The following is a 24,095-nucleotide window of genomic DNA, read 5'->3' as shown; positions in this document are numbered from 1 at the left end:
TATAGATCAATACAGTCTTCAGGGATACAGTCCGTAAGCACACATTTCTGTATTTCTTTATGAATTAAAAAAAAAAAAAAAAAAATACGGAACATGTTGTGTAGACCAGCGGTCCCCAACCACCAGACCGATTGGTACCGGGCCGCACAAGAAAAAAAAAAAAAAAAAAATTTGCATTTTTTTCAATTTTTTTATTAAATCAACATAAAAAACACAATATATACATATTGTGTATGTCAATATAGATCAATACAGTCTTCAGGGATACAGTCCGTAAGCACACATTTCTGTATTTCTTTATGAATTAAAAAAAAAAAAAATAAATAAAAATCCCCCCCCCCCCCTCCCTCCCCAGTCCGTGGGACAAATTTTCAAGTGTTGACCGGTCCCCAACTACCAAAAGGTTGGGGGCCACTGGTGTAGACCACAAAGAGGGTTTAAACTGTCTAAAAAAATAACATAATATGACCCCTTTAAAGCTTGTCTAATTGATGGCGTCTCCCCCGTGCTCGGGGAACTAGCGGCGGTGGTGCATATTCACAGTGGTGGGTGCTTATTCACATTCACAGTGGGTGCATATTCATGGAGAGTCAAACATCCATTGTGATTCCTTGAAGAGATGAGAGTGAATAAATGTTTGCCAAATGCACATCCCTGCCTTCAGGACGCTCTGCACTCTGCGTTCTGACACCAGTCGGGCTGATGAACTTTGGCGTCCGAGGCGCACTTAAGAGGAGCGCCGTATGCCCCCTCCCCCGCTCCGCCCCCCCGCCATTACAGCCGACCCTCCGTCCACATTTACATCAAACTCGGAGTCTGACGGCAGCTGCTGCCACCAGCGGTGGTCAAGAGGAGGTTTTTGTGGCACCTGGCAGATGTTCATTAGTCGGCCAGCCTTTCATCTGAACAATTGTCTGCCACTCTTTTGTGGCCTTTCATCAGCTAATAAGCCCGCATGGCTGACCTCAGACCAGGCACTCATCCAGACTCCACCCAGCACCTGGGCAACAAAGTTTGGTCAAGGCCGAGGGACACAGACAAGTTCCTCTACTGGTATTAATAACATGCACAGTCCTGACATTTATGTATGCTCACTCTAAAGGCTGGCCCTTCACAATAAGATACCTGTTACCATGCTAAGACTTAAGTCTAGGCTCTTCACAATAAGATACAAGTTACCATGCTAAGACTTAAGTCTAGGCTCTTCACAATAAGATACCTGTTACGATGCTAAGACTTAAGTCTAGGCTCTTCACAATAAGATACATGTTACGATGCTAAGACTTAAGTCTGGGCTCTTCACAATAAGATACCTGTTACCATGCTAAGACTTAAAACTAGGCTCTTCACAATAAGATACCTGTTACGATGCTAAGACTTAAGTCTAGGCTCTTCACAATAAGATACCTGTTACGATGCTAAGACTTAAGTCTAGGCTCTTCACAATAAGATACCTGTTACGATGCTAAGACTTAAGTCTGGGCTCTTCACAATAAGATACCTGTTACCATGCTAAGACTTAAGTCTGGGCTCTTCACAATAAGATACCTGTTACGATGCTAAGACTTAAGTCTAGGCTCTTCACAATAAGATCCCCGTTACGATGCTAAGACTTAAGTCTAGGCTCTTCACAATAAGACACGTGTTACGATGCTAAGACTTAAGTCTGGGCTCTCCACAATAAGATACCTGTTACGATGCTAAGACTTAAGTCTAGGCTCTTCACAATAAGATCCCCGTTACGATGCTAAGACTTAAGTCTAGGCTCTTCACAATAAGATACCTGTTACGATGCTAAGACTTAAGTATAGGCTCTTCACAATAAGATCCCCGTTACGATGCTAAGACTTAAGTCTAGGCTCTTCACAATAAGACACGTGTTACGATGCTAAGACTTAAGTCTAGGCTCTTCACAATAAGACACGTGTTACGATGCTAAGACTTAAGTCTGGGCTCTCCACAATAAGATACCTGTTACGATGCTAAGACTTAAGTCTAGGCTCTTCACAATAAGATCCCCGTTACGATGCTAAGACTTAAGTCTAGGCTCTTCACAATAAGATACCTGTTACGATGCTAAGACTTAAGTATAGGCTCTTCACAATAAGATACCTGTTACGATGCTAAGACTTAAGTCTAGGCTCTTCACAATAAGACACATGTTACCATGCTAAGACTTAAGTCTGGGCTCTTCACAATAAGATACCTGTTACGATGCTAAGACTTAAGTCTAGGCTCTTCACAATAAGATACCTGTTACGATGCTAAGACTTAAGTCTGGGCTCTTCACAATAAGATACCTGTTACGATGCTAAGACTTAAGTCTGGGCTCTTAACAATAAGATACCTGTTACGATGCTAAGACTTAAGTCTAGGCTCTTCACAATAAGATACCTGTTACGATGCTAAGACTTAAGTCTGGGCTCTTCACAATAAGACATGTGTTACCATGCTAAGACTTAAGTCTGGGCTCTTCACAATAAGACATGTGTCACCATGTTAAGACTTAAGTCTGGGCTCTTCACAATAAGATACCTGTTACGATGCTAAGACTTAAGTCTGGGCTCTTCACAATAAGATACCTGTTACGATGCTAAGACTTAAGTCTAGGCTCATCACAATAAGATACCCGTTACGATGCTAAGACTTAAGTCTGGGCTCTTCACAATAAGATACCTGTTACGATGCTAAGACTTAAGTCTAGGCTCTTCACAATAAGGTACCTGTGTTACGATGCTAAGACTTAAGTCTGGGCTCTTCACAATAAGACACGTGCTACGATGCTAAGACTTAAGTCTAGGCTCTTCACAATAAGATACCTGTTACCATGCTAAGACTTAAGTCTAGGCACTTCACAATAAGATACCTGTTACGATGCTAAGACTTAAGTCTGGGCTCTTCACAATAAGACACGTGTTACCATGCTAAGTCTTAAATCTGGGCTCTTCACAATAAGACATGTGTTACCATGCTAAGACTTAAGTCTGGGCTCTTCACAATAAGACATGTGTCACCATGTTAAGACTTAAGTCTGGGCTCTTCACAATAAGATACCTGTTACCACACAATACAGTGCATGAGTGGAACCTCCATTTACGAACCTACATTTGATCACTATGTTGTCATTTTGCCTAATTATTGTGAGAATCCTGCAGTGGAACCTCAATTATGAACCCTAATTTTGATCACTATGTTGTCATTTTGCATCATTCTTGTGAGAATCCTGCAGTGAAACCTCAATTTAAGAACCCAAAATTTGATCCGTATGATATAATGTTGCCTCAATCTTGTGAGAATCCTGCAGTGAAACCTCAATTTATGAACCCTAAATTTGGTCCGTGTGTTGTAATTTTGCCTCATTCTTGTGAGAATCCTCCAGTGAAACCTCACATTTTTACGAATCTAAATTTGGTCCGTATGTTGTAATTTTGCATCATTCTTGTGAGAATCCTGCAGTATAACCTCCATTTAGGAACCTAAAGTTGGTCCGTATGTTGTAACTTTGCCTCATTCTTGTGAGAATCCTGCAGTATAACCTCCATTTAGGAACCTAAATTTGGTCCGTTTGTTGCAATTTTGCCTCATTCTTGTGAGAATCCTGCAGTGAAACCTCAATTTACGAACCTAAATTTGGTCCGTATGTTGTAATTTTGCCTCATTCTTGTGAGAATCCTGTAGTGAAACCTCAATTTACGTACCTAAAATTGGTCCGCATGTTGTAATTTTGCTTAATTCTTGTGAGAATCCTCCAGTGAAACCTCACATTTTTACGAATCTAAATTTGGTCCGTATGTTGTAATTTTGCATCATTCTTGTGAGAATCCTGCAGTATAACCTCCATTTAGGAACCTAAATTTGGTCCGTCTGTTGCAATTTTGCCTCATTCTTGTGAGAATCCTGCAGTATAACCTCCATTTAGGAACCTAAATTTGGTCCGTTTGTTGCAATTTTGCCTCATTCTTGTGAGAATCCTGCAGTGAAACCTCCATTTAGGAACCTAAAGTTGGTCCGTATGTTGTAACTTTGCCTCATTCTTGTGAGAATCCTGCAGTATAACCTCCATTTAGGAACCTAAATTTGGTCCGTTTGTTGCAATTTTGCCTCATTCTTGTGAGAATCCTGCAGTGAAACCTCAATTTACGAACCTAAATTTGGTCCGTATGTTGTAATTTTGCCTCATTCTTGTGAGAATCCTGTAGTGAAACCTCAATTTACGTACCTAAAATTGGTCCGCATGTTGTAATTTTGCTTAATTCTTGTGAGAATCCATCAGTGGAACCTCCATTTACGAACCTACATTTGATCACTATGTTGTCATTTTGCCTCATTCTTGTGAGAATCCTTCAGTGGAACCTCAATTTACGAACCCTAAATTTGGTCCGTATGTTGTAACTTTGCGAGTCAAAGATCCTCTATATGACAGGAGCACGTAGCTGTTTTTAAATGTATACTGCAAAAAACTGCCATCAGAGATCCTCTATAAAACCACATATTTATTTGCGGTTTTTCAGTACCAACTGTAAACTGCAAGTCAAAGATCCTCTGTATGAAAGGAGCACATTGCTGTTTTTTAAAAACGTACTGAAAAAACTAAAATCAAAGATCCTCTATACAACCACATACTTCACCGTATTTAAGTACCAACTGTTAAAAAACACTCTGTTGTTTTTTAGGTATTAACTGCAAAATGTTTGTCAAAGATCCTCTACATGACAGCAGCATATTGCTGTTTATAAAGACGTACTGAAAAAACTCAAATCAAAGATCCTCTATACAACTGCATAGCTGGACTATTTTTAAGTACAAACTGCAAGTCAAAGATCCTCTGCATGAAAGGAGCACATTTAATTTTTTTAAAGACATACTTGTCACGTAGGGGGGTCGCAGCTCGCTGCGGGGTTGTTCTTCCAACGCAAAAGACGGCTTCGGACGACAGCGTGAAGGTAGGCTTGGATTTATTTAACAAAATCACTCACTACCACAAACACAAAAATACAACAAAAAAGGCAAGCGTGCCTAAAAACACAAAAGAAGCTGCTAGTTAGCAGAAGCTATGACATGGACTATAAAACTTACTTGGTCAGCAAGAGACATGAACCGGTGTGACAAAGACAATGAACGCAGAACGAGTGAACAGAAAGAAAGACTTAAATAACACAGACATGATTAACAACAGGTGCGTGACTCAAAACGTGAAACAGGTGCGTGACATGACAGGTGAAAACTAATGGGTGACCATGGAAACCAAACAAAACAAGGAAGTGAAACCAGGAACTAAAAAAAGAGTCCAAAAAACAAACAGCACATGGCCAAACAAAAACATGATCAACAGACATGACAAAGCCCCCCCCTTACGGACAGATCCCAGATGTCCAAAATCAAAAACAAAAAAAAAACAGGATCAAGAGTCATGGGAGGGCGGGAGGGGGACTTGGCGGTGGGTCGCCAGACCACGTGTCCCCGAATCCATCCATCCATCCATCCATTTTCTACCGCTTATTCCCTTCGGGGTCGCGGGGGTCGCTGGAGCCTATCTCAGCTACAATCGGGCGGAAGGCGGGGTACACCCTGGACAAGTCGCCACCTCATCGCAGGGCCAACACAGATAGACAGACAACATTCACACTCACATTCACACACTAGGGCCAATTTAGTGTTGCCAATCAGCCTATCCCCAGGTGCATGTTTTTGGAGGTGGGAGGAAGCCGGAGTACCCGGAGGGAACCCACGCAGTCACGGGGAAAACATGCAAACTCCACACAGAAAGATCCCGAGGCCGGGATTGAACTCACGACTACTCAGGAACTTCGTATTGTGAGGCAGATGCACTAACCCCTCTGCCACCGGGGCAGAATCAGGTGGCGGCAACGCGTAGACCGCTGCTGAACCTGACGAGGTGGGCGACCTGGGAATGGCCACATTCGTGGCCGACGAGGAGGTCGGCGCACCTGGCGTGGCGGACGCCCATGGAATGGCCACATCCTTGGCCGACGAGGAGGTGGGCGCGTTGTCGTGGCAGGCGGCGAAGCTTGGCGTGGTGTGGCAGGCGGCGAAGCTTGGCGAGGGTTGTCTTGGTCTTGGCGAGGGTTGTCTTGGTCTTGGCGAGAGTCGTCTTGGTCTTGGCGAGGGTCGTCTTGGTCTTGGCGAGGGTCTTGGTCTTGGCGAGGGTCTTGGCGTGGAGCTGATACCGGAGCTTGGCGGCATGGAGCTGGTACCGGAGCTTGGCGGCGTGGAGCTGGTACCGGAGCTTGGCCGCGTGGAGCTGGTAACGGAGCTTGGCGGCGTGGAGCTGGTACCGGAGCTTGGCCGTGTGGAGCTGGTACCGGAGCTTGGCCGTGTGGAACTTGACGTGGTGCAGGTGGCCTAGCTGGGGGTTGCTGCTTGGCATGCTGATGAATTGGTGGTGGTGGACGGGCCGGAGGTTGCTGCCTGGCTGGGCGCAGCTGAGTCACCCCACTAGTACGGCTCCCGACCCTAGCCCCCCCCTCAAGGAGCGGATACAAGACGCGCTCCCCGCAGTCTGGAAACATTTTTTGGGGTGGGTAGAGGGAGGTCAGGAGGGGGGCAGAATCCTCCCCATTAAATTGTCGAAAATGTCTATTCACCACCCCCACTTTAGACTGGGTATGAAAAAAATCTAAATTTAGAAAAAATCTTCTCAAAAGGATTTTTTTTTAAACAAAGTCCTTAGTGGGCGGCTGACAGAGGGCGTAAATAGAATCTAAAAAAAAGTCTTGGTCTCCGACGTCATCACCAGTGGGCGGGATGACGTCATCAGCACGGGTCTCCTGCGGCGGCGAGGAAGACTGGGCTGGTTGGGGGATCTTGTTGTTCGGAGGAGGATCCTGGGGGAACGACGCGCCATGCTGGCGAAAAGAAGCCTTTCTGGCTGGCCTCCATTTTCGCCAGCGCGTCTCCATCACCTCCTTGTGGCTCGTCTGCGGAAGAACGTCTGCTGCGTTCATTCTGTCACGTAGGGGGGTCGCAGCTCGCTGCGGGGTTGTTCTTCCAACGCAAAAGACGGCTTCGGACGACAGCGTGAAGGTAGGCTTGGATTTATTTAACAAAATCACTCACTACCACAAACGCAAAAATACAACAAAAAAGCCAAGCGTGCCTAAAACACAAAAGAAGCTGCTAGTTAGCAGAAGCTATGACATGGACTATGAAACTTACTTGGTCAGCAAGAGACATGAACCGGTGTGACAAAGACAATGAATGCAGAACGAGTGAACAGAAAGAAAGACTTAAATAACACAGACATGATTAACAACAGGTGCGTGACTCAAAACGTGAAACAGGTGCGTGACATGACAGGTGAAAACTAATGGGTGACCATGGAAACCAAACAAAACAAGGAAGTGAAACCAGGAACTAAAAAAAGGGTCCAAAAAACAAACAGCACATGGCCAAACAAAAACATGATCAACAGACATGACAGAGCCCCCCCCCCCCCTTACGGACAGATCCCAGATGTCCAAAATCAAAAACAAAAAAAAACAGGATCAAGAGTCATGGGAGGGCGGGAGGGGGACTTTGTGGTGGGTCGCCAGACCACGTGTCCCCGAATCCACCGGGGCAGAATCAGGTGGCGGCGACGCGTAGACCGCTGCTGAACCTGACGAGGTGGGCGACCTGGGAATGGCCACATTCGTGGCAGACGAATACAACCGCATATCTTCACTGTTTTCAAGTACCAACTGCAAGTCAAAGATCATCCACATGAAAGGAGCACATTGCTGTTTTTTAAAAACATACTGAAAAAACTAGAATCAAAGATCCTCTATACAACCGTATATCTTCACTGTTTTCAAGTACCAACTGCAAGTCAAAGATCCTCTATATGAAAGGAGCACATTGTCTTTTTTAAAACCATACTGAAAAAACTAGAATCAAAGATCCTCTATACAACCGCATTGCTTCACTGTTTTTAATTGCCAACTGCAATTCAATGATCATATATATAAACGGGCACATTTTTGTTTTTTAAAGACATACTGAAAAAACTATAATCAAAGATCCTCTATACAACCGCATATCTTGACGGTTTTCAAGTACCAACTGCAAGTCAAAGATCCTCCAAATGAAAGGAGCACATCGTCTTTTTTAAAACCATACTGAAAAAACTACAATCAAAGATCCTCTATACAACCGCATAGCTTCACTGTTTTTAAATACCAATTGCAAAACTGTACGTCAAAGATCCTCTAAATGAAAGGAGCACACTGCTGGTTTGTAAAAACATACTGAAACTAATACACTCAAATATCTTGACTATTTTTAAGTACCAACTGCAAACTGCATGTCAAAGATCCTCTAAATGACAGGAGCGCCTCGCTGCTTTTAGGAGCTGCTGCCAAAACGCTAGTCAAAGATCCTCTATTCAAGCCTGTTGTGGTGTGTTTTGGTCCCACACGAATGCCGTGAGTGATAGTAAAAGAGGAAGGTGCTTACTGTAATATTAGCTGCCGTCTCACGATGGATTGGCGACAGCGCGGCCTTCAATCAGCGCTCGCCATCGCCTTGGGCGGCGAGCACGTCGGCGAGCACGTTGGCGAGGAGATGTTTGCCATTTTGAAAACATCACCTTCCCACTCAAGTGGCGCAGATAAAGAAAATTGTTTTAAGGTCACGGCCGCCATAGAAAAGCGTGTCGACTAAAGTGTGAGATGTGGAGCGGCTGATAACGGGGACATTACGTGCGTGTGTGTGTGTGTGTGTGTGTGTGTGTGTGTGTGTGTGTGTGTGTGTGTGTGTGTGTGTGTGTGTGTGTGTGTGTGTGTGTGTGTGTGTGTGTGTGTGTGTGTGTGTGAAACACAACAATGGAAGTGTGTCACCTGGCTACAATCCGTGTCGTAACGTGAGGATAAAAGGCGCACTTCTGCGATGTAGGCTGTGTTTACCCACAATGCACTGCGGGTCCATCAAGTGGCGCCGCCTCGTCACAGGCTGCTCGCTTGCAGTCGGCGCGCGATACAATGGGAGTCACCATCGATGAATGTGAAATAACCCTAATCCTAACCCTAAACCTAACCTTAAACCCTAATCTCAACCCCAACCCTAACTCTAACCCTAACCAAACAAAGTTTTGTTGTACTTGTGCAATGACAATAAATACCTAACCCAATCCCTGTCCAGATCCCCCAACCCTAACCCTAAACCCTAACCCCAACCCAACCCTAACCCTAACCCTAACCCCAACACTAACTCTAAACCTAACGCTAACTCTAACCTTAACCAAACAAAGTTTTGTTGTACTTGTGCAATGACCATAATAACCTATCCCTAACCATATCCCCCAACCCTAACCCTAACCCTAACCCTAACCCAAACCTAAACCCTAACCCAACCCTAACTCTATCCCTAACCCTAACCCTAACCCTAACCCTAACCCTAACCTCAAACCTAACCCTAACCCTAAACAAACAAAGTTTTGTTTTACTTGTGCAATGACCATACATACCTATCCCTATTCATATCCCCCAACCCTAACCCTAAACCCTAACCCCAACCCAACCCTAACCCTAACCCTAACCCCAACACTAACTCTAAATCTAACGCTAACTCTAACCTTAACCAAACAAAGTTTTGTTGTACTTGTGCAATGACCATAATAACCTATCCCTAACCATATCCCCCCAACCCTAACCCTAACCCTAACCCTAACCCAAACCTAAACCCTAACCCCAACCCTAACTCTATCCCTAACCCTAACCCTAACCCTAACCCTAACCCTAACCCTCAAACCTAACCCTAACCCTAAACAAACAAAGTTTTGTTTTACTTGTGCAATGACCATAAATACCTATCCCTATTCATATCCCCCAACCCTAACCCTAAACCCTAACCCCATCCTCAACCCTAACCCTAACCTCAAACCTAAACCCTAAACCCTAAACCTAACCCCAACCCTAACCCTAACCCTAACCCTAACCCTAACCCTAACCCTAACCCTAACCCTAACCCTAACCCTAACCCTAACCATGACCAAACAGTTTTGTTGTACTTGTGCAATGACAATAGGGACCTATCCCTATCCCTATCCAAATCCCCCAACCCTAACCCTTAACCCTAACCCCAACACCAACCCTAAACCTAAACTGAAAGCCTAACCCTAACCTCTAACCCTAACCCTAACCCTAACCCTCAAACCTAACCCTAACCCTAACCCTAACCAGACTAAGTTTTGTTGTACTTGTGCAATGACCATAAATACCTATCCATATCCCTATTCATATCCCCCCAACCCTAACCCTAAACCCTAACCCCATCCTCAACCCTAACCCTAACCTCAAACCTAAACCCTAAACCTAACCCTAACCCCAACCCTAACCCTAACCCTGACCCTAACCATAACCAAACAGTTTTGTTGTACTTGTGCAATGACAATAGGGACCTATCCCTATCCCTATCCAAATCCCCCAACCCTAATCCTTAACCCTAACCCCAACACCAACCCTAACCCTGACCCGAAACCCTAACCCTAACCTCTAACCCTAAGCCCAAACCTAACCCTAACTCTGAACCTAACCAAATACAGTTTTGTTGTACTTGTGCAATGACAATAAACACCTATATCTATCCCTATCCATATCCCCCCAACCCTAACCCTAAACCCTAAACCCTAAACCTAACCCTAACCCTAACCCTAACCCCAACCCCAACCCCAACCCCAACCCTAAACCTAACCTCTAACCCTAACCCTAACCCTAACCCTAAACCTAACCCTAACCCTACCCTAACCCTCTAACCCTAACCCTCACCCTAACCCTAACCCTAAACCCTAACCCCATCCTCAACCCTAACCCTAACGTCAAACCTAAACCCTAAACCCTAAACCTAACCCAACCCTAACCCTAACCCTAACCCTAACCCTAACCCTAACCTAACCCTAACATGACGAAACAGTTTTGTTGTACTTGTGCAATGACAATAGGGACCTATCCTATCCCTATCCAAATCCCCCAACCCTAACCCTTAACCCTAACCCCAACACCAACCCTAAACCTAAACTGAAAGCCTAACCCTAACCTCTATCCCTAACCCTAACCCTAACCCTAAACCTCAAACCTAACCCTAACCCTAACCCTAACCCTAACCCTAACCAGACTAAGTTTTGTTGTACTTGTGCAATGACCATAAATACCTATCCATATCCCTATTCATATCCCCCAACCCTAAACCTAAACCCTAACCCCATCCTCAACCCTAACCCTAACCTCCAACCTAAACCCTAAACCTAACCCCAACCCCAACCCTAACCCTAACCCTGACCCTAACCATAACCAAACAGTTTTGTTGTACTTGTGCAATGACAATAGGACCTATCCCTATCCAAATCCCCCAACCCTAATCTTAACCCTAACCCCAACACCAACCCTAACCCTGACCCGAAACCCTAACCCTAACCTCTAACCCTAAGCCCAAACCTAACCCTAACTCTGAACCTAACCAAATAAAGTTTTGTTGTACTTGTGCAATGACAATAAACACCTATATCTATCCCTATCCATATCCCCCCAACCCTAACCCTAAACCCTAAACCCTTAACCTAACCCTAACCCTAACCCTAACCCCAACCCCAACCCCAACCCCAACCCTAAACCTAACCTCTAACCCTAACCCTAACCCTAACCCTAACCCTAAACCTAACCCTAACCCTCTAACCCTAACCCTCACCCTAAACCTAACCCTAACCAATAACCCATATCCCCCCAACCCTAACCCTAAACCCTAACACCAACCCCAACCCCAACCCTAACCCTAACCCTAACCCTAAACCCCAACACAACCCTAACGCTAACCCTAAACCCTAACCCTAACCCTAACTCTAAACCTAACGCTAACTCTAACCCTAACCAAAGTTTTGTTGTACTTGTGCAATGACCATAATAACCTATCCCTATCCATATCCCCCCAACCCTAACCCTAACCCTAACCCTAACCCTAACCCTAACCCTAACCCTGAAGCTAAGCTTAAACCCTAATCCCAACCCCAACCCTAACCCTAACCCTAACCCTAACCCTAACCCTAACCCTAACCCAAACCTGACCCTAACCCTAACCAAACACAGTTTTGTTTTATTTGTGCAATGACCATAAATACCTATCCCTATCCATATCCCCCCAACCCTAACCCTGAACCCTAACCCCAACCCCAACCCCAACCACAACCCTAACCCTAACCCTAACCCTAAACCCCAACCCAACCTGAACGCTAACCCTAAACCCTAACCCCAACACTAACTCTAAACCTGACGCTAACTCTAACCCTAACCAAACAAAGTTTTGTTGCACTTGTGCAATGACCATAATAACCTATCCCTATCCATATTCCCACAACCCTAACCCTAACCCTAACCCTAACCCTAACCCTAACCCTAACCCTAAACCCTAACCCCAACCCTAACTCTATCCCTAACCCTAACCCTAACCCTCAAACCTAACCCTAACCCTAACCAAACAAAGTTTTGTTGTACTTGTGCAATGACCATAATAACCTATCCCTATCCACATCCCCCCAACCCTAACCCTAATCCAAACCTAACCCTAACCCTAACCCTAAACCCTAACCCCAACCCTAACTCTATCCCTAACCATAACCCTAACCCTAACCCTAACCCAAACCTAACCCTAAACCCTAACCCCTACCCTAACTCTATCCCTAACCCTAACCCTAACCCTCAAATCTAACCCTAACCCTAACCAAACAAAGTTTTGTTGTACTTGTGCAATGACAATAAGGACCTATCCCTATCCCTATGCATATCCCCCAACTCTAACCCTAAACCCTAAACCCTAAACCTAACCCCAACCCTAACCCTAACCCTCAAACCTAACCCTAACCCTAACCAAACAAAGTTTTGCTGTACTTGTGCAATGACAATAAGGACATATCCCTATCCCTATGCATATCCCCCAACTCTAACCCTAAACCCTAAACCTAACCCCAACCCCAACCCCAACCCTAACCCTAACCCTAACCCTAACCCTAACCCTAACCCGAAACCCTAACCCTAACCTCTAACCCTAACCTCTAACCCTAACCCTAACTCTAAACATAACCAAAAAAAGTTTTGTTGTACTTGTGCAATGACAATAAAGACCTATCCCTATCCATATCCCCCCAACCCTAACCCTAAACCCTAACCCTAACCCCAACCCCAACCCCAACCCTAACCCTAACCCTCACCCTCACCCTAACCCTAAACTCTTATTCTAACCCTAACCCTAACTCTAAACCTAACCAAACAAAGTTTTGTTGTACTTGTGCAATGACCATAAAGACCTATCCCTATTCCTATCACTATCCCTGTCCATATCCCCCCCACCACAACCCTGAACCCTAACTCCAACCCCAACCCCAACCCTAACCCCAACCCCAACCAAACAAAGTTTTGTTGTACTTGTGCAATGACCATAAAGACCTATCCCTATTCCTATCACTATCCCTATCCATATCCCCCCAACCCCAACCCCAACCCCAACCCTAACCCTTACCAAACGTTTACATTTTGTGTGTGTCGGCCATCTTTGATTCTTTGGCCCCCTGAACCAATATATATATATATATATATATATATATATATATATATATATATATATATATATATATATATATATATATATATATATATATATATATATATATATATATATATATATATATATATATATATATATATATATATTATTATTATTTTTTCTATTAAGAAATACCTGCAGACTGTATTAATGTATTTTGACATACACATACACAATATGTATATATTGTGTTTTTTATGTTGATTAAATAAAAAAAAAAATAAATAAAAAAAATAAAAAAAAATATATATATATATATATATATATATATATATATATATATATATATATATATATATATATATATATATATATATATATATATATATATATATATATTTCTTGCGCGGCCCCGGTACCAATCGTCCGCGGACCGTTACCGGGCCTCGGCCCGGTGGTTGGGTACCACTGGTGTCTAATACATTCATTTCTACTCTTAGTATGACATAATCCCTGTAAAAGGGGCGGTCCCAACACTAGCCTCCTTCTGACCGTTTACTTTTGTCTTCGCCACACCAAGCCAGTCTTTAATAATGAAGCGTGGCCTGCGGAGCGCCCGCTGTGAATGTCAATGCCCCGCTTCTATATTTAAATGCATGCCTCTCCCTGACAGACACCTGAAACTGTGGTGTTGGTGAGCGTGGGAATAAGCTTTGAAGAGATTACATTTTGATAGCAATCTTCAACGGGACCTTGAACGGCAGCCGTGCATCTGCTTGCAGACACGCTGGGAAGGAGGGAAAAAAACACACAAAAATGCTGCCACTCAACTGCGGCGCCTTCGTCTCGGTGGCCCACGACGACTGAGCTGGAAGACCAGCTGACAATTTGCATCCTGGAAGTCTTATACAAGTCTTATAATAACACATGATGCAAGTGTCTATATTAGCCTACTATCAAAATGACTTTAAACGTCTTATATAAGTGTTATAATGAAGGCAACACATGATGTAAGTGTCTATATTAGCCTACTATCAAAATGACTTTAAAAGCTTTATATAAGTGTTATGATGAAGGCAAAACATGACGTAATAGGTTATAATAGCCTACTATCAAAATGACTTTAAACGTCTTATATAAGTGTTATAATGAAGGCAACACATGATGTAAGTGTCTATATTAGCCTACTATCAAAATGACTTTAAAAGTCTTATATAAGTGTTATAATGAAGGCAACACATGATGTAAGTGTCTATATTAGCTATATTAGCCTACTATCAAAATGACTTTAAAAGGCATATATACAGTAAGTGTTATAATTAATAATGTATATATATATATATATATATATATATATATATATATATATATATATATATATATATATATATATATATATATATATACAAACCAAACATTTATTATTATTATATTTACATGTCCGTTTAAACATATAAATCATACATTTTTATTCTTGGCGCCATCTTTGAAGTACACTAACTTCTTCTAAGTAAGCATGTTAACATTCCATGCTAGCATTTTAGCTAATTTTATTTGTTTAAACATAGCATGCTAATGTTTTATGCTAGCATTTTTGCTAAATTAGTTCGTTTAAACATATAAATCATGTTTTTTGATTCTTGGCGCCATCTTTGAAGTATACTAACTTCTTCTATGTTAGCACGTTAACGTTCCATGCTAGCATTTTATCTAATTTTGTTTGTTTAAACGTAGCATGCTGAAGTTTTATGCTAGCATTTTAGCTAAATTAGTTCGTTTAAACATATAAATCATGTTTTTTGATTCTTGGCGCCATTTTTGAAGTATACTAACTTCTTCTATGTTAGCATGTTAATGTTTCATGCTAGCATTTTAAGTAATTTTGTTTGTTCAAACATAGTATGCTAATGTTTTATGCTAGCATTTTTGCTAAATTTGTTCGTTTGAACATATAAATCATGGATTTTGATTATTGGCGCCATCTTTGAAGTATACTAACTTCTTCTATGTTAGCACGTTAACGTTCCATGCTAGCATTTTAAGTAATTTTGTTTGTTCAAACGTAGCATGCTAACGTTTTATGCTAGCATTTTTGCTAAATTTGTTCGTTTGAACATATAAATCATGGATTTTGATTCTTGGCTCCATCTTTGAAGTATACAAACTTCTTCTATGTTAGCACGTTAACGTTTCATAATAGCATTTTAGCTCTTTTTTTTTTTTTAAACGTAGAATGCTAACGTTTTATGCTAGCATTTCTGCTAAATTAGTTTGTTTAAACATATACATCATGTTTTTTTATTCTTGGCGCCATCTTTGAAGTATACTAACTTCTTCTATGTTAGCACGTTAACGTTCCATGCTAGCATTTTATCTAATTGTGTTTGTTTAAACATAGCATGCTAACATTGTATGCTAGCATTTTTGCTAAATGTGTTCGTTTAAACATATAATTCATACATTTTTATTCTTGGCGCCATCTTTCAAGTACACTAACTTCTTCTAAGTAAGCATGTTAACATTCCATGCTAGCATTTTAGCTAATTTTGTTTGTTTAAACGTAGCATGCTAACGTTTTATGCTAGCATTTTTGCTAAATTAGTTCGTTTAAACATATAAATCATGTTTTTTGATTCTTGGCGCCATTTTTGAAGTATACTAACTTCTTCTATGTTAGCATGTTAACGTTCCATGCTAGCATTTTAAGTAATTTTGTTGGTTCAAACGTAGCATGCTAACGTTTTATGCTAGCATTTTTGCTAAATTTGTTCGTTTGAACATATAAATCATGGATTTTGATTATTGGCGCCATCTTTGAAGTATACTAACTTCTTCTATGTTAGCACGTTAACGTTCCATGCTAGCATTTTAAGTAATTTTGTTTGTTCAAACGTAGCAGGCTAACTTTTTATGCTAGCATTTTTGCTAAATTTGTTTGTTTAACATATAAATTAATATTTTTGATTCTTGGCGCCATTTTTGAAGTATACTAACTTCTTCTATGTTAGCATATTAACGTTTCATGCTAGCATTTGAGCTAATTTTGTATATATACACCTACAAACCATAGATTTTAATATTTAGCTCAATCTTAGACATATGTTCACTTCTATGTTAGCACGCCAACGTTAGCATGCATGTTTTATGCTAGCATTTTTGCTAAATTAGTTCATTTAAACATATAAATCACATTTTTTTATTCTTGGCGCCATCTTTGAAGTATACTAACTTCTTCTATGTTAGCATGTTAACGTTCCATGCTAGAATTTTAGCTAATTTTGTTTGTGTAAACATAACATGCTAATGTTTTATGCTAACATTTTTTCTAAATTAGTTTGTTTAAACATATAAATCATGTATTTTGTTCATTGGCGCCATCTTTGAAGTTTACTAACTTCTTCTATGTTAGCATGTTAATGTTCCATGCTAGCATTTTATCTAATTTTGTTTGTTTAAACATAGCATGCTATCATTGTATGCTAGCATTTTTGCTAAATTAGTTCGTTTAAACATATAAATCATGTTTTTTGATTCCTGGCGCCAACTTTGAAGTATACTAACTTCATCTGTTAGCATGTTAACTTTCAATGCTAGCATTTTTGTTAAACTAGTTCGTTTAAGCATATAAATCATGTTTTTTTATTCTTGGCGCCATCTTTGAAGTATACTAACTTCTTCTATGTTAGCATGTTAACGTTCCATGCTAGCATTTTAACTAATTGTGTTTGTTCAAATGTAGCATGGTAACGTTTTATGCTAGCATTTTTGCTTAAATTGTTTGTTTGAACATATAAATCATGGTTTTTGATTCTTGGCGCCATCTTTCAAGTATACTAACTTCATCTGTTAGCATGTTAACGTTTTATGCTAGCAGTTTAGCTCATTTTGTTTGTTTAAACATAGCATGCTAGCGTTTTATGCTATCATTTTAGCTAATTTTGTACAAACCATGGATTTTGATATTTAACACAATCTTAGACGTATGTTTGCATGTTAACGTTTTATGCTAGCATGTCACACACCTCCAATAATGGTGTCTGGAAAGTAAACATGGCGCACGTTGTTTTGTGCCGCCTCCATCCCTCACTCCATCCCTGGCCTGACACATCCTTGATACCTTTCATTTGTTTCGTCGTGGGCTGACAACATTTTCGAGGGGAGCGCCAAGATGCGGCGAGCGTCCTCGCCGACGGGGTCGCGGTGGAGCCTGGGTAGACTCGGGAGCTCAAAGGGCTCTTCGACCACCGGGCGGGAGCGCCCCCCCCCGGGGAGGGAGCTGCACCTCGGGAGCGGAACCTGAGCGATGGGGGAGAATTTTAACGAGGGCGAGGCGGTCTGACCGCCATACCGACCGTGTTGCTTAAGGCGCACCGAGGGTACGAATCCTCTGACATTCCAGAGATGAAGAGCTCAGAAAGCCTCCTCTGCGGAACATTTGAGGATCAGTGTTTATCTTGATGGATGTTAAGAGGTGCGGCGCAATGTCCTTGAGATTCCTCTCCTGCGGTGTGTGTGTAAGTGTGTGTGGTGTGTGTGTGTGGGTGTGGGTGTGGACACGATCTACGACCGTTAGTCACCGTAAAAACAAAGAGAGGCGTGTGTGTTGTGGTCTCGGCTGGCAGATATCCTCCTTCTGGACATCAATTAATGCGTGTAGCGCTTTAAAGTCCCGGCTATCATTTCAATGAATCTAAAAGCCCCGTCGGTGCAATGTTGGAAGGCTCGGTATCCACTCACCAGCTGCCGCCTTCAAAGTGCACACCCTTCCTCCGCGGCCCCGCTGGCTACTTGGAAATGCGGGTGGAGTTGCCTCCGAGCCAGGAACCCGACCGCGGGTGACTAGTGGATGTGTTTTGTGGCAGGGGTGGACCGACCTTTACCAGCGAGGACCCGCTTGGAGGAAAGGTGAAGCGTAAGACGGCCATTTTGGTATATTTTGTAAATTAAATATACTGAAACCAATACGAGGCAATATAAGTCGCACCCACTAATATATGTTTTCCAGATATAGGTCGCATCCACCAATATATGTTTTCCACATATAAGTCGCACCCACCAATATATATCTCCATACACAAGTCGCACCCACCAATATATGTTTCCACATATAAGTCGCACCCACTAGTATATTTTTTCCACATATAAGTTGCACCGACTAGTATATTTTTTCCACATATAAGTTGCACCCACTAGTATATTTTTTCCACATATAAGTCGCACCGACTAGTATATTTTTTCCACATATAAGTTGCACCCACTAGTATATTTTTTCCACATTTAAGTCGCACCCACTAGTATATTTTTTCCACATATAAGTCGCACCCACTAGTATATTTTTTCCACATATAAGTTGCACCCACTAGTATATTTTTTCCACATATAAGTCGCACCCACTAGTATATTTTTTCCACATATAAGTTGTACCTACTAGTATATTTTTTCCACATATAAGTCGCACCCACTAGTATATTTTTTCCACATATAAGTCGCACCCACTAGTATATTTTTCCACATATAAGTCGCACCCACTAGTATATTTTTTCCACATATAAGTCGCACCCACTAGTATAATGTTCCACATATAAGTCGCACCCACTAATATATGTTTCCACATATAAGTCTCACCCACTAGTATATTTTTCCACATATAAGTCGCACCCACTAGTATATTTTTCCATATATAAGTCACACCCACTAATATATATTTTCCATATATAAGTCGCACCCACTAGTATATTTTTCCACATATAAGTCGCACCCACTAGTATATTTTTCCACATATAAGTCGCACCCACTAGTATATTTTTCCACATATAAGTCACACTCACTAGTATATTTTTACATATATAAGTCGCACCCACTAGTATATATTTTCCATATATAAGTCGCACCCACTAGTATATTTTTCCACATATAAGTCGCACCCACTAGTATATTTTGTCCACATATAAGTGACACCCACTAGTATATTTTTCCACTTATAAGTCGCACCCACCAATATATATTTTTTCTATATATAAGTCGCACCCACTAGTATATTTTTTCCACATATAAGTCGCACCCACTAGTATATTTTTTCCACATATAAGTTGCACCCACTAGTATATTTTTTCCACATATAAGTCGCACCCACTAGTATATTTTGTCCACATATAAGTGACACCCACTAGTATATTTTTCCACTTATAAGTGACACCCACTAGTATATTTTTTCCACATATAAGTCGCACCCACTAGTATATTTTGTCCACATATAAGTGACACCCACTAGTATATTTTTCCACTTATAAGTGACACCCACTAGTATATTTTGTCCACATATAAGTGACACCCACTAGTATATTTTTCCACTTATAAGTCGCACCCACCAAGATATATTTTTTCTATATATAAGTCGCACCCACTAGTATATTTTTTCCACATATAAGTCGCACCCACTAGTATATTTTGTCCACATATAAGTGACACCCACTAGTATATTTTTCCACTTATAAGTCACACCCACCAAGATATATATTTTTTTATATATAAGTCACACCCACTAGTACATATTTTACACATGTAAGTCATAGCCACCAATAAATATGTTCCATATATAAGTTGCACCCGCCAATAAATATTTCCATATATAAGTCGCACCCACCAATATATATTTATATATATAAGTCGCACCCACCAATACATATATTCAATATATAAGTTGCACCCACTAATATATATTTTCCATATATAAGTCGCACTCACCAATATATTTCCATATATAAGTCGCACCCACTAATATATAAGTCACACTCACTAATATTTTTCCATATATAAGTCGCACCCACTAACATCTATTTCCCATATACAAGTCACACACACCCACCAATATATATTTTCCATATATAAGTCGAACCCACCAATATATATTTTCCATATATAAGTCAAACCCACCAATATATATTTTCCATATATAAGTCGCACCCACCAATATATATTTTCCATATATAAGTCGCACCCACCCATAAATATTTTCCATATATAAGTCGCACCCACCAATATATATTGTCTATATATAAGTTGCACCCACGAATAAATATTTTCCATGTATAAGTCACACCCACCAATATATATTTTCCATATGTAAGTCGCACCCACCAATATATATTTTTCATATATAAGACGCACCTACCAATACATATTTTTCATATATAAGTCTCACCCACCAATATATATTTCCCATATATAAGTCTCACCCAACAATATATATTTTCCATATATAAGTCACACCCACCAATATATGTTTCCATATACAAGTCACACCCACCAATATATATTTCCCATATATAAGTCACACCCACCAATATATGTTTCCATATATAAGTCTCACCCACCAATATATATTTTCCATATATAAGTCAAACCCACCAATATATGTTTCCATATATAAGTCTCACCCACCAATATATATTTTCCTTATATAAGTCACACCCACCAATATACATTTTCCATATATAAGTCGCACCAACAAATACATATTTTCCATGAATAAGTCGCACCCACTAGTACAAATTTTCCACATGTAAGTAACACCCACCAATATATACTTTCCATCTATAAGTCACACCCACTAACATATTTCCATTTATAAGTTTCACCCAACAATATATATTTCCATATATAAGTCGCACCCACCAATACATATTTTACATATATAAGCCGCACCCATTAATATATATTTTCCAGATACAGGTTGCACCCACCAATACATATTTTCCATATATAAGTCACACTCACCAATACATATTTTCCATATATAAGTCACACCCACTAATATATATTGTCCATATATAAGTCACACCCACTAATATATATTGTCCATATATAAGGTGCACCCACTAATATATATTTTCCATAAATAAGTCGCACCCACCAAAACACATTTTTCATATATAAGTCGCACCCACTAATATACATTTTCCATATATAAGTCGCACCCTCAAATATATATTTTTCACATATAAGTCGCACCCACCAGTACAAATTTTCCACAAGTAAATCGCACCCACCAATATATATTTTCCATGTATTTTTATGTTTTCACCTACAAACCGTGGATTTTGATACTTGGCACCATTCTAGACGTATGTTTACCTCTCTTATGTTAGCATGTTAGCTAATTTCCTTCGTATAAATTTATAAACCATGGATTCTGATACTTGGCACCATCTTGTAAGTACGCTAATTGGTTCCCACTCGGTTTTATGCTAGCATTTTAGCTATTTGTTTATGTTTTCACCTACAAACCGTGGATTTTGATACTTGGCACCATTCTAGACGTATATTTACTTCTCTTATGTTAGCATGTTAGCTAATTTCCTTCGTATAAATTTATAAACCATGGATTCTGATACTTGGCACCATCTTGTAAGTATGCTAATTGGTTCCCACTCGGTTTTATGCTAGCATTTTAGCTATTTTTTTATGTTTTCACCTACAAACCGTGGATTTTGATACTTGGCACCATTCTAGACGTATGTTTACTTCTCTTATGTTAGCATTTTTGCTCATTTCCTTCGTATAAAATTATAAACCATGGATGTTGATACTTGGCACCATTCTAGACGTATGTTTACTTCTCTTATGTTAGCATGTTTGCTAATTTCCTTCGTATAAATTTATAAATCATGGATTTTGATACTTGGCACCGTCTTGTAAGTATGCTAACTGGTTCCCACCCGGTTTTATGCTAGCATTTTAGCTATTTGTTTATGTTTTCACCTACAAACCGTGGATTTTGATACTTGGCACCATTCTAGATGTATGTTTACTTCTCTTATGTTAGCATGTTTGCTAATTTCCTTCGTATAAATTTATAAATCATGGATTCCGATACCTGGCACCATCTTGTAAGTATGCTACTTGGTTCCCACTCGGTTTTATGCTAGCATTTTAGCTATTTGTTTATGTTTTCACCTACAAACCGTGGATTTTGATACTTGGCACCATTCTAGACGTATGTTTACCTCTCTTATGTTAGCATTTTTGCTAATTTCCTTCGTATAAATGTATAAACCATGGATTACGATACCTGGCACCATCTTGTAAGTATGCTAATTGGTTCCCACTCGGTTTTATGCTCGCTTTGTAGCTTTAACACAGAGGTTCACAGCACAGATAGCAGGCCCATCTGTCAAGACGTGGTTTTCGCAGCTTACTGCGAGGTTTGTTCTCCCAGGATGCAAACAGACTATTCCGGACAGGACTTGAAGGTAGGAAAATATCTAATAATCAATTCATCCTACACGTCAGAAAAGACAGGAACCAAAACAAAAGGAAAGCGTGCCGTTCACACGAGAGGCTAAAGAACAAAAACAAACTAAACGCAGGAAACATAGACGCTAACACTTAGCAAGAACTATGGACATGGAGAAACCGTATCCAACTGTGGCATGAAACAACTAACACTTACGTGGACACGGCATGAATCGAACAACTAGCAAAAACTTGGACTATGAACTATGGTAGCTTATCGCAAGAAACAAGCAATGACGCCAGGATGACTGACTGGCAAAGACAGGCTTGAATAATGGTCTCTTGATTCGAGCCAAGTGCGTGTCCCGAACACCAGAGGCAGGTGAAACTAATAAGTCGCCATGGTAACTAAAACAAACAAGAGTGCACAAAAAACAGGAACTAGTGGAGTTAAACTAACAGAACATAACACAAACGTGATCCGGACCACGGATCGTGACACCATCAAACTTTTCACGGTAATTGTCTAGTTATTTAACATTTGAACTACCCAACGCAATATCCCCTTTGAAAAATGGTTGACTTTCCCTTTAAAGGCCTACCGAAATGAGATGTTCTTATTCAAACGGGGATAGCAGATCCATTCTGTGTGTCATACTTGATCATTTCGCGATATTGCCATATTTTTGCTGAAAGGATTTAGTAGAGAACGTCGACGATAAAGTTCGCAACTTTTGCTCGCTGATGAAAAAAAAAAGCCTTGCCTGTACCGGAAGTAGCGTGACGTCACAGGTTGTGGAGCTCCATTCATTTGAGCGAAGATGAAAGATTTGTGGATGAGGAATGTGAGAGTGAAGGACTAGAGTGCAGTGCAGGACGCCGGGGTGTACATTTTTTCGCTCTGACCGTAATTTAGGTACAAGCTGGCTCATTGGATTCCACACTTTCTCCTTTTTCTATTGTGGATCACGGATTTGTATTTCAAACCACCTCGGATACTATATCCTCTTGAAAATGAGAGTCCAGAATGCGAAAGGGACATTCACAGTGACTTTTATCTCCACGACAATACATCGGTGAAGCACTTTAGCTTCGGAGCTAACGTGATAGCAAACAGAAGAAACATGCCCCTGACTGGAAGGATAGACAGAAGATCAACAATACTATTATTACTTCTACTATCAGGAGACACCGAACCAAACCATGGACATGTAACCACACGGTTAATGCTTTCCAGCCTGGCGAAGCCTAGCAATGCTGTTGCTAACGACGCCATTGAAGCTAACTTAGCTACGGGACCTCGACAGAGCTATGCTAAAAACATTAGCTCTGCACCT

The sequence above is a fragment of the Entelurus aequoreus genome, linkage group LG02 (assembly GCF_033978785.1).
Source record: "Entelurus aequoreus isolate RoL-2023_Sb linkage group LG02, RoL_Eaeq_v1.1, whole genome shotgun sequence".
Lineage (NCBI taxonomy): Eukaryota > Metazoa > Chordata > Actinopteri > Syngnathiformes > Syngnathidae > Entelurus > Entelurus aequoreus.
This window is presented reverse-complemented; position numbering follows the sequence as displayed.